This window comes from Eptesicus fuscus, chromosome 11 (assembly GCF_027574615.1).
Source record: "Eptesicus fuscus isolate TK198812 chromosome 11, DD_ASM_mEF_20220401, whole genome shotgun sequence".
In the NCBI taxonomy this organism is placed as follows: domain Eukaryota; kingdom Metazoa; phylum Chordata; class Mammalia; order Chiroptera; family Vespertilionidae; genus Eptesicus; species Eptesicus fuscus.
The window spans coordinates 9,572,465-9,585,855 of record NC_072483.1 but is presented as its reverse complement, the minus strand read 5'-3'; positions in this window follow the sequence as shown (position 1 = coordinate 9,585,855).

The following is a 13,391-nucleotide window of genomic DNA, read 5'->3' as shown; positions in this document are numbered from 1 at the left end:
ACAAGTGCCTGAACCAGCGTGCTCGGGGAATCCAACTGCCACGTCAGAGGTTACGTTTAAAATGGATGCATTGGAAGCCATTTTTACCTGTAGAGCTTGTATAAGAAGCAGCAAAAATAAATATCTACGCTTTGAATTTCAGGCTTTCATTTCTGTCCTGTCGCTCACCTGCCCACTCCTTCCTTCCTTCCTCGAGTTAGGCAACGTGCAAGGTGAGCACAGAATGACCCGGGCTACAGCTCTCCTCTGAGGAGGGGCAGAGGGCAGACCTGCAGCGACGACAGGCCAGTGAGGAAACCTGAGGACCCAGGGGACAAAGTGCAGGGGGCGTGAGAGGAGCACCAGGCCCGCAGAGGGCTGGGAAGGCTGCCCGGAGGGAGAGTGTGTGCGCGGCGGTCCGAAGCTGCAGCCGGGGATGTGGGCTAGGGCAGCAGCGCTTCTGGAACTGGACTGTGCATGAAAGTCGCTTAGGGGCCTTGCTCACACACGTTCTGGTTCGTTGGCGGAGGCCCGAGACTCTGTACTTCTTTCTCTTTTCATTGAATGTACTGGGGTGACACTGATGAACAAAATGATACAGGTTACACCTGCGCAATTCCACAACACACCACCTGTACACTTCATTGTGGGTCCACCACCCAAGCCACGTCTCCTTCCATCACCATTTACCCCCCCACTCCCTCCTCCAACTCCCCCACCCCACCACCCAACACTGTTATCTGTATCCATGAGTTTTTCTTTTTTTCCTTTTTTCCTCAATCCTTCCACCCCGCCATCCAGCCCCCACCAGCTGTCAGCCTGCTCTCTGCCGACGGGTCTGTCTCTACTTGGCTTGATGGCTCATTTTGTTCATTAGACTCCACACAGGAGTGAAATCATATGGTGCTTGAGGCTGTGCATTTCTAATGAGCTCCCAGGTGACAGGATGGGCTTGATCGGCAGACACTGGGTAACAGGGTTTAGATGGATTCCTTTGTCGGCTGTGCTGTACCCAACAGCCCACAAACCAGTGACACAGTCCTCTCTGCCCACGAGCCTTCCCCAGGACCCTGGTGCCCTGGCTGTCCTGGTGAGCCCTACCTCCGCACATGGCCCTGGGGCTGCAGCCTGTTCTCTTAAAGGAGGGAGGAAGCCGGCAGAGGCAAGGCCCTGTATGCCGATGCCCCCGGTGGCCCCACCCACGGGCCTGGGTCCACCAGGAGAACAGTCACTTCAGAGACCACCCATCATGCATCAGGCCACTCCCGGAAGCAGCCAGAACTGACTTCCTGTGCAGGGAGGGAAAAGGGAACCCCTGTGCAGGAAGCAGACTAATGGCTAAAACCATTTCTTGGGAACAGTAATCAGAAAGAGGGCCTCCGTTCTGAGCCCATGATAACCGTTCTCCAAAGAAAGAACCGTGGCCGGAAAACAACCCCACCACAGTGATTGTCACCGGAAGAGGAACCTTGCGCTTGGAGGTTCATCTTCTACTCTGTGTCTTCCCACGCATAACGCTGGGAGAGTTAAGTGTAAAAAGAAGTGACAAAATATTTTGATGAAAAAAATCACTATTCAGATAGCTGACATGAGAACTAAGGAGCAACCAGAATAACTCATATTAGTTAAAGAGAGAAATTATCATTCCGCTATTTGACAAGTTGAATCTCTTCCACAAGCACTGAAGTGGCCCTCGGACATACGGCAGCGCGCCTGCCCGGGCCACTGCCCTGGACTCCACAGGAGAGAGCAGAAACGCAGTCCCACCCGCCCTCCAACTTTCCCTAACAAATAGGTTGAAAATCCCTTTTCACTAACCTTAAATGAAATTCAGAAAAAATGTAACCTACCTATACATATGGTTTTTTAAACATCAATTTAAGGTCTTCATTGAAATAAAAATTAGAAATTAATTTAGTCTAATATATACTAAAAATGAATAGTAATTATAAGTAATGTCCTTGCAATAAATGAGTTTGTTTTACAAGAAATACAATGATATTCAATGAAATATCATTTACCCTCTTTATAACTGACATTTTAAAATAAGGATTAAAGGGGTGTGTGTGTGTGTGTGTGTGTGTGTGTTTGAAACTGTTGGAGACTGGGAGAAGTTAAGAAGAGTGAAGACAAAGAAATGTCCACTGGATTTGGAAATATGGAAACTTTATGGTGAGAACTTCAGTGGAGTGTTGGGGGTGAAACCGAGATTGGTAGGTGATGAGTGAGACGTGGGGACATGGACTAATTCTGCCAGCTGCTGAGCGCTGCTGTGCAGTAGCGGAGGGGGGGTTGGCCATGGGAAAGCTGGAGGGCACAGAGTGGGCGGGTTATTTTTCCCTGGTTCAGGCATGAGCATGAGTTCAGTTTCTGGAGAAGAACGCGATGAACAGAACTGCTTGACACTGAGAGAGAATGAGCACAGGAAGCTCAGCAAGGAGCAGACCGACTTTCCAAATTTCGAGAAAAGGCCGAGCACAATGAGGGGAGGGTCTAGCTGCGAGTGTGAAGTCCTCTTCTGATCGATCATGTCTACAGCCTTTCTCACAAAGTAGCCAATGCCCCCTTCTGAGAGTGACAGGGAAGGGAGGAGGTTTGGCTCTGAGGACTGAAAAGGGAGGAAAGGTTAAAACAAATTGTTGGAGGAAGTGAACAGGGAGCTGACCAGAGAAACATGGTAGGGTTAGACAAAAGCAAACAAACAGGGTTATAATTTTTTTTTTTTTTTTGTCTAAGGTGAAACATACTAATTGTATTTCCTGGAAAGTATGCAAAGTGGAGTTTTTATTCAGTTAAGTTCCGTTGGTCCCACCAATTTCTGTAATAATTCCAGGTAGTTTGTTTTGGTTCTGTTTGATCTCTAACAGCTGCTCAAAGTGCTCTGGCTTCCTTTTTGTTTTCTGTGTCGGGAAAGGAGCGAGCACACACGGAGCCTGTGGAGCACTCACCAGCTAAACAGCCCACTGCCAACCCGCCCGCAGCGTGAACTATCACCCCTGGCTCAGGTGCTGATTGCACTTCTCGGGCCAGAAACCTAGCATATTTGTTCCCACACAGAACCTACTCTTGAACATTTAATTTTACTCAACAGTTAAAACTTTTCCCCAATTAGAGAATTCACTAGGGCCTTCACTTCCTGAAGAGACTTCCTGTACAAAGCAACTCGTTCCTGGGCAAAGGACATACTTTTTAATGCTGAACTCTCCGGAGGTAAGAGAAATCAGGAGGGCAGAAAACAAGTGGGACACACACACACACACACACACACACACACACACTAGACAAAACCAAACTCTCTTTGACTCCTGGCAGAAGCAAATTCAAGTCCTTTCTGGAGAAAAACAACGTCAAATTAGATCAACCAAATAGGAGCTCAAATTTAAAATCAACAAAACGTCACTGAGAAATTAGCAGAAACACAACCCCCCAGGACATCAAAGAATAGAATTATCCAATGTAGAATGATGCACCAAATACAGAAAGAGTAAAATAGAGAGTCATAAAAACAAGCTATAAGACACTACGAAAGTGTTGTAGGCAGTGGGAGCAGCACCAGGTGTTAGACCTGTGGGGTCAGACCAGACCTGGGTTCAGCAAATCAGTCCTTGAGTTCTGGCTAGGAGAGAATTCAGAGCCAAGACCCAAACTATAAGAGAACATCCTCTCTAATAAAATGGTAATATGCAAATTAACCATCACTCTGCTACATAAGCCTCACCCACCAGCCAATCAGGGCAAGTATGCAAATTAACCCCAGCCAAGATGGCTACAGCCACAGAGAGCAAGGTTTCCCAGGTAACAGAGCAAGCCAAGCTTTCTGCCAGCCGTTGCAGGCCTAAGCCTCCACTCAAGCTACAAAGTTTCAATTATAGAAGGTAAACAAATTCAAACAGAAATGGCGGCAGAACAGAGCTTGAGAGAGCAAGCCAGGGTTGCCGGCGGCAACAGGGGAAGCAAAGCTTTCCACACACCCTGGACGGACTCATCCACTTAAGGCTACAAAGTTTCAATTGTAGAAGGTGAATTAACTGCCACAGAAATGGCTGCCGCCCCGGAAATGGCTGCCGCCCCAGGCTACAAAGTTTCAATTGTAGAAGGAAAATAAATTCCAGATACCAGGGCGTGGGGTTGCCAGGGGGCGTGGCCGGCCTGCAAACCACCACAGGCCCCTCGCTCAGGCTGCCCCACGCCCCAAGGGAACCCCATCCTGATCTGGGACACCCTTCAGGGCAAACCAGCTGGCCCCCACCTGTGCACCAGGACTCTATCCTATCTAATAAAAGAGTAATGTGCTGATTGACCATCACTCCAACACACAATATGTCTGCCCCCATGTGGTTAAAGATCCTGCTCCCAAGTGGACACAAGATGGCCACTACAAGATGGCCAACAAGAGAGGGCAGTTGGGAGGCACCCATCCTGCAAGGGAGGGCAGTTGTGAGGGACCAGGCCTGCAAGGGAGGGCAGTTGAGAGGGACCAGCCTGCAAGGGAGGGCAGTTGGAGGTGATCAACCCTGCAGGAGAGGACAGTTAGGGGTGACCAGGCCGGCAGAGGAGGGAAGTTGGGGGCAAACAGGCTGGCAGGGGAGCAGTTAAGCATCAACCAGGCTGGCAGTGGAGTGGTTAGGGGGTGATCAGGCTGGCAGGCAGAAGTGGTTAGGAGCAATCAGGAAGGCAGGCAGGCAAGCAGTTGGGAGCCAGCAGTCCTGGATTGTGAGAGGGATGTCCGACTGCCCGTTTGGGCCCGATCCCACCAGGATCGGGCCCAAACGGGCAGTCGGACATCCCTCCAGGAGTCCCAGATTGGAGAGGGTACAGGCTGGGCTGAGAGACAACCCCCCTCCGTGCACGAATTTCGTGCACTAGGCTTCTAGTTTACCTAGAAAATTGCAGAGGTACAAGAAGTAACTCAAAAGAAATGGAGTGTTAGGGGCAAAGGAGCTTAGGAGTGAGGAAGGTAATAGTAACCCAAAGTGCCTGAGGGGCAGGGAGGGGAGAGGGAAGGGAAGGGTTCGGGAGGGGGAGTACACTGGGGTCCTCAGTCCTAAGGATTTTAAAGACAGAGATTGTAGGGGAGGTCCCAGGAGAAGACCTCAATAGAATAGTCAGCAGTTTTCCAGGTGTGTCCTTTCAGGGTTATGGTCACCACTGACTGGCGGGCACCAAGGCAGGGGGTCATTAGTCAATGCAGCTGGTCCTGAGGTTGCCTGTGGCTGGTTTTTTGCTCTTCTGGGCCTAGAACTAAAATGCAACTGAGGCATAGATGTTATGTGAAGGGTGAAAAGGTCAGGGGGTCCAAACCACATGACCAGCGAGAAAAAGTCACCCTGGGGGCGAGGTCCCACCTACAATTGATCATCTATTGCTAGGCACCCGGGGCTTTCCACCCAGGTGACCTTCTGTACCTGGCCCATTGTCCTTGCTCTGCTCATGTCTGTCTATCTTGCCCACCACAAATGCATAAATAAGTAGAACAAGTCAAATCAATGTCTGTCTGTCTCTCTCTCTCTCTCTCAAGTGAATTTTAAAAAAAGAAAAATAGAATCTTCAGAAATGAAAAATTGTTGGAAACTAACATAATTTGATGGGTTTAACAGCAGATTGTAGAAAATTAGTAAATTCTAAAATGGAGCTGAAAAACATTACCCAGAATGCAAAAAAAGAGACAAATGGATAGAAAAAAATATGACAGGTTTAAAAATCTAGAGGTTAAAACGAAAGTGTCTAATATACAAATAACAAGTTCCAGAGAGAAAGCAGGTGGGGAGGCAAATTTTAAAGAGAAAGGCTGAGGATTTCCCCACCATAATGAAGCACTGGGATCCAAAACAGCAGAGAGTGCAGGGCGTGTCATCAAGAGGAACGCAAATTTACAAAACAAAACCACACAAACTAAGGAGCTCTTACAAGTGGTGCAGGAGGTATTAATGGACCAGTTTTCCCACGAGTGGGAATGAGGTTCTTGTGACATCTTTAGGAAAGGAATGGGATGTGGAAGAAGGTTTTATTGGTGTGGAGTTACATTTCTTGGATTCCAGAGTCCCCTGTCCCTTAAGCCAGTCCTGGACGAGGTGTAGCTGGGAGGTCAGTGTCCAGAGCTTCCGTTTCATGTTGTGGCTGGGTGTGGCTCAGCATTCAGGCCAGATTAGTCTCTTAGTCCATGTGTGGGGTGCAACATGGCTGTGCACCACGTGGACACAGCCATATGGGCGCAGGGAGAGCATCCTCTGCCACAGGAGTCCCCAGAGGGAGAAGAGAGAGAGCCAGAATTTCCTTTGTTTGCAAGTTTATATATTACGTTTCCTGTGCTTTCAGTGGCCATGCCTATTCTGGCCACCGACTCACTCACAGGTGTGATTGATGGGCAAGCAGGTAGGCACCCTCCCTCATCACTCAGACCTTACTTGGCATGTGTCTAACTTGCCTTTGTCCAGTCCCTTCCTCCATCCATCAGTGGGGGACAGACTGGAAAGTGTTAAATGCAGCTTTTGGCAAAGCTGTATAAATGGCATCCCTATATTATCTGGTCTCCCCTTTCAGTCCTTTTCTACTAAATGATAATTAGGTTATTATAATGGCATCAAAAGCAGCCAGAGAAAAATGACAGACCCTTTATAGTTGTGAAATTATAATGGACTTCTTAACAGTGTCAATGGAAATCAGAAAATAGTGGCCTAATGCAGAAAATTCATTGTCAACATAATATTGTAAATCCAGCAAAACTGATTTTCAAGAAAGAAAGATAAGCATATTTCAGATTTGATAAGAATATTTCAGATATACAAAAATTTAGAATTTCCCAATAGTTCTTACCCAAAGAGCTTCTAAAAAGTTTACTTCAAATAGAAGAAAAGTGATCCTAGGTCCTCCAGGGTCAGAACAAATATCAACACAGGAACTATCCCTTCAAAGGAGCCACACTTTGATTGGATTAGTGTATGGAACAGTTTATGTCCCAGGGCCATAAACTGGGTGTGGCCAGGGAAAGAAAGAAAGATAGCCCTACCAATACCACTGCGACCCCAAGGCGACTGGGTATGCACAAACTGAGCCTCTCTGAGGAGCAATGATAGAAGCTGGGAGGGAGGAAATAGACACTAAAATAATCCAGCCAGTCACTTAGGAGCAAAAGTAGGGTGGAGGCGGGGGAAAGGACCAATACCTAGAGTTGCTACAATATATTATCTAAAATGTCCAGTTTCCAACAAAAAATTATGAGGCATTTAAGAAACAGGAAAATATAACCCACACACCATGGAAATAAAACAGGGAAATAGAAATTGCCTGTGGAAATGACCAGATATCAGATTTCACACAAAAAAGACTTCAAAACCCCATTATAAATATGCTTAAAAATGAAGGAAAAATGAAGATATCCACAGGTAAACAAAAACTGATAATTAATCATTAGCATTCCTGCCATAGAAGACACATAAAGGAAGTTCTTCTGGCTCAATTAAAAGGACACCAGACAATAACTCGAACCCACATGAAGAAATAACACCAGTAAAGGTAACTACAGAGGTAAATATGGAAACATGTAACTGTATGTTTTTATTTATAGCACCTCCTATCTGATTAAAAAGATAACACATAAAACAATAACTACATATCTGGTTGATGGGCACATAGTGTATAAAGATGTCATATCTGCAAAGGAGGAAGAATGGAATGGAGTATAAAAAAAGTAAAGTTTTTGTGTATTACTGAAATTAAGTTAGTATTAACACAAACTAAATTATTATAAATTAATATGTAAATTATAATTCCCAGGGCAACCACTAAGAAAATAATTTAAGATATATAGCAAAAGAAATTACATGGAATTGAAATAGTACACTAGAAAATACAGGGTGGGGCAAAAATAGGTTTACAGTTGTGAGTACCCGAAACACAGGAATTTATTCTTGTATTATTATTTATTAGTTATTGTATTATTTTCCATACAAACAACTGTATGTCCACTTTTGCCCTACTCTATATTTATTTAACACAAAAGAAAGAATGGAGAAAATGCAGAACAAAAAAGAAAAATTGAAAATAAATATCAGAATGGTAGGCATAAATCCTACCTTATTAGTAATTACATTAAATGTAAAAAGATTTAACACTCCAATTAAAAGGCAGAGATTGCCAGAATGGATTTTTTTAAATAATGATCCAACTATCTATTAGCTGCAAGAGACACACTTGAGATTCAAAGTCACAAATAGTTTTAAAGTGAAAGGATTAAAAAGACATTCTCTGCAAATAGTAACCAAAAGAGACTGGAATGGCTATATAATAAAAGGCAAACAGACTTTAAGACAAAATTTGTTACATAACAATAAGAGAGTCAGCCAATCAAGAATACATTACAGTTACAAACACAAATGCACCTAACAAGACTCCCAAAATGCATGAAGTAAAAACTGTCAGAATTGAAGGAGTAAATACGCATTGACCTAAGAACCAGGAGGTCACAGTTCGATGCCTGGTGAGGGCACATACCTGGGTTTCGGGAATCCAAAGAGGACCACACCAAGACACATCATAATTAAAATGCCAAGAGCAAAAGACAAAGAGAGAATATTAAAAGCAGCAAGAGAAAAACAGTTAGTTACCTACAAGGGAGCACCCATACAATTGTCAGCTGATTTCTCAACAGAAACTATGCAGGCCAGAAGGGAGTGGCAAGAAATATTCAAAGTGATGAATAGCAAGAAATAACAACCAAGATTATTTTACCCAGCAAAGCTATCATTCAGAATTGAAGGTCAGATAATAAAGAGCTTCACAGATAAGAAAAAGCTAAAGGAGTTCATCACCACCAAACCAGAATTATATGAAATGCTGAAAGGTATTCTTTAAGAAGAGGAAGAAGAAGAAAAAGATAAAGATAAAAATTATGAACAACAAATACGTATCTATCAACAAGTGAATCTAAAAACCAAGGGAATAAAAAATCTGATGAACAGAATAAACTGGTGAATATAATAGAATCAGGGGCATAGAAAGCGAGTGGACTGACAAATTCTTGGGGGAAAAGGGGAGTGGGAGGTGTGGGAAGAGACTGGACAAAAAGTGTACACCTATGGATGAGGACAGTGCAGGGGAGGTAAGGGCAGAGGGTGGGGTAGGAAACCGGTGGAGGGGAGCTATGTGGAGAAAAAGAGAAACAATTAATAATCTGAACAATAAAGATTTATTAAATTTAAAAATAAATAATAATAAAAAAGGTGCACATCACAAAGCCCAACACATTTTCACGAGAAAAAAACACAACAATTAGGAATAGAAGGGACCTTCCTCAGCCGGATATGAAAGCCCATAGCTAACATATGATGGTGGAAAACTGGGCACTTTTCTCCTAAGATCAGCAGGCAGAGCATGTCCACTCTCAACAACAATGTGCTGGAGTTCTATCCAGGACAAGTAGGCAAGGAAAAAATTAATAAGGCATCCAGATTGGAAAGGAACAAATAAAACTATCTCTGTATACAGATGACCTGATGTTATATATAGAAAATCCTAAGGATTCTATTAAAAATTACAGCTAATAAATGACTTCATTAAGGTTACAGGATATAAGTTTAATATACAAAACTCAGGTGTATCTCTATGTCCTAGCAATGAAAATACAAAAAATGTTAATAAAAAATAATTTCATTAAAAGTACCATCAAAAAGACTAAAATACTTAAGAATAAATTTAACACAATTTTGTAAGTACACTGAAAACTATAAAACATCATTAAAAAAAATAAAGGCATAAGTAAGCAGAAAGACACCCGTCTTTAGGATTGGAATTTAATATTGTTAAGGTGACATTATTTCCCAAATTGACCTACAGATTCAATCCAATCTCAATCAAAATTCCATCTGGTTTTTGTTCTTGTTTTTTGTTTTGCAGAAATTGACAAGCACATCCTAAAATTCACATGGAAAGGCAAATACAGAATAGACAAAATGATTTTCAAAAAGAACAAAGTTGAAGGACTCACACTTCCCAAATTTAAAACTTACTATAAAGCTATAGGAAGTAAGACTGGCATAAGAATAGACATATAGATCAATAGAATAGAATTTAGAGCCTAGAAATAAATCTGTACACCCATGGTCAATTGATTTTCAACAAGGGTGCCAACTGAATAGTGAAAGAATAGTCATTTCAATAAAGATGCTAGGACAGCTATATAGTCACATGCAAAAGAAAAAAAAATTAGACCTCTACCTCACACCATATATAAAAATTAACTCAAATGGATCAAAGACCTACATGTAAGAGCTAAAACTCTTACATAGATGTGAATCTTCATGGCCATGAATTAGGCAATGATTTCTTAGATATGGCACGTGAAGCACAAGCAACAAAAGACAAAATAGATGAATTGAACTTCATCAAAATTAAAAACTTTTGTGCTTCAAAGGACACCACCAAGAAATGAAAAGACAATGCCAGAATGGAAGGAAATATTTGCAAATCATTTATCTGATGAGAATTTGTATCCAGAATATATAAAGAACTCTTACAACCCAAAATAAAAAGATAAATAACTCAAATTTTAATGGACAGAACCAAGATGGCGGCAGAGGTAAGCACCAGTACTTGCTGCCCCTCGCAACCACATCAATACCACAACTAAATGGCAGAACAACTACCACCCAGAACCATGGGAAGGCTGGCTGAGTGGAAGTTCCACAACTAGAGAGGTGAAGAAAGTGCATTGAGACTGGTAAGAGGTGCAGAGGCATGGAAAGTGTTGGCACCTGGATGTGCTGCTCTTTTAATTGGGAGGGAGATACAAGCTCCCGCTTGCTCTGAATTCCAGTTCCGGGCAAGACTCTGGGGGACCCAGGCACATACGGGGAGAAACTGGACTGTATGGCATTGGGACAGGAACGCGAGGGTGGCTTTCTCTTAGAGGGGCTCGCAGCAATCATTGTTCCTGCACAGGGGTGCAGGATGCAGAGAACCGGGGACTTCTCTGGTTCAGGGCTGACTGGCAGCCATTGCTATTTGCTCTGCCCTGGTGATTCCCAGAGACCCTGCCCTACCCAATTTACAACCCCACCTAAGGTGTGCGCATCAGCTTTTGCATATGAATGGCCTGTCCTTTCCCCTAAAATCTGTCAAACTGCAGCTGGGTCAGAGAGCCCCAGAGCTTCCAAAAGAAGGCCCAAGGCCCTGCTGGCCTTGCTTCACAGCTGGGCCTCATCTGGGCTCTTCCAAACTCCATACAAAGAGGAGGAATCTGCAGATGTCTTTGTAGCTTCTGCTGGGCAGCCCCAGACAGTGGCTGACCTTGCACCTCCTTGGAGACCCAAGAGCCAGTGTACCTAGTGGTCAGAGTGAGACCATAGGGGATTACAAATCTTCACATCCATAAGAGACACACTCAAGGGGAAGATTCAGTGAGCACCAAAGCCCCACTGAATCAAGTCCTGCCCCAAAAGGGTATCTCCTGTGCAACAGATCTTCCAGTGTAGACACAGCTGGTCATCACAGCCAATTGGCCTGGAGATCAATTCTTCCCAGTGATACCAACAGCAATCAAGGGTTAACTACAAAAAGACTGTGCAAACAGCCCACAAAGGGGTGCACCAAGAGTGTCCACCTCAGGTGACTGGGGAGGCTGAGTCACTGGACCCTATAGGACACCAACCTCACAAGGCCACTCTATCAACTCAAGGAGACTTAGCAGCTACCTAGTACATAGCAACAAACACAGGGAAGCAGCCAAAATGTGGAGACAAAGAAACAAGTCACAAATGAAAGAAATGGATGAAAGCAAAATACTGGATATAGAGTTCAAAACCACGGTTATAAGGTTACTCAAGAATCTTCTAGAAACCTCCAAGAAATTTAGGGAGACCCTCAAGGATATAAAAAAGGACCAATCAGAAATTAAGCATATGCTGACTGAAATAAAAAATAATATACAGAGATCCAACAGCAGACTAGAGGATCCCAAGAATCAAGTCAAAGATTTGAAATACGAAAAAGGAAAAAACACCCAACCAGAAAAGCAAAAAGAAAAAAGAATCCAAAAATATGAAGATAGTGTAAGGAGCCTCTGGGACAACTTCAAGCGTACCAACATCAGAAGAAGAGAGAGAGCAAAATATTGAAAACCTATTTGAAGAAATAATGACAGAAAACTTCCCCCACCTGGTGAAAGAAATAGACTTACAAGTCCAGGAAGAGGAATCCAAAGAGGACCACACCAAGACACATCATAATTAAAATGCCAAGGGCAAAAGACAAAGAGAGAATATTAAAAGCAGCAAGAGAAAAACAGTTAGTTACCTACAAGGGAGTACCCATACGACTGTCAGCTGATTTCTCAACAGAAACTTTGCAGGCCAGAAGGGAGTGGCAAGAAATATTCAAAGTGATGAATAGCAAGAACCTACAACCAAGATTACTCTACCCAGCAAAGCTATTATTTGAATTGAAGGTCAGACAAAGAGCTTCACAGATAAGAAAAAGCTAAAGGAGTTCATCACTGCCAAACCAGTATTATATGAAATGCTGAAAGGTATTCTTTAAGAAGAGGAAGAAGAAGAAAAAAGTAAAGATAAAAATTATGAACAACCAAGTGACAACAAACACATATCTATCAACAAGTGAATCTAAAAATCAAGTGAATAAAAAATCTGATGAACAGAATAAACTGGTGAATGTAATAGAATCAGGGGCATGGAAAGGGAGTGAACTGACAATTCTCGGGGGGGAAGGGAGTGAGGGGGATGCAGGAAGAGATTGGACAAAAATTTTAAACCTATGGATGAGGACAGTGGGGGGGGGGGCGCGGTAAGGGCATGGGGTGGGGTGGGAACCAGGTGGAGGGGAGCTATGGGGGAAAAAAGGAGGAACAACTGTAATAATCTGAACAATAAAGATTTATTTTAAAAATTTTAATGGACAATGGCTCTGAATAGACATATATCTAAAAAAGATATAAAATTATCCAAGAAGCACATGAAAAGAGGCTCAACATTATTAGTTATTAGGGAAATGCAAATCAAAATCAAAATGAGATGCCATTTTACACCCACTAGGAAAGCTATAATCAAATTAAAAATGTGTTGGCAAAGATGTGAAGTAGTTGGAGCCCTCATACATTGTTGGAATGTAAAGTGGTATAGCCACTTTAAAAAACAATTACCATAGGCAGAACCTCAAAAAGTTAAACATGGGAACCAGAAAATCCACTCCTAGGTATATACTCAACAGCATTGAAAACAAATGCTCATACAGAAACATGTGCACGAATGTTCATAGCAACATTATTCATATAAGCAAAAAAGTGGAAATCACCCAAATGTCGGTCAATTGATGGTTGAATAGAGGCTACAGCAGGTGCCAGGGGAAGTGGGAGGAAGCGGCAGTCTACCTGACAGAGCTAAGAATTTCAAACAGCCAAGGCA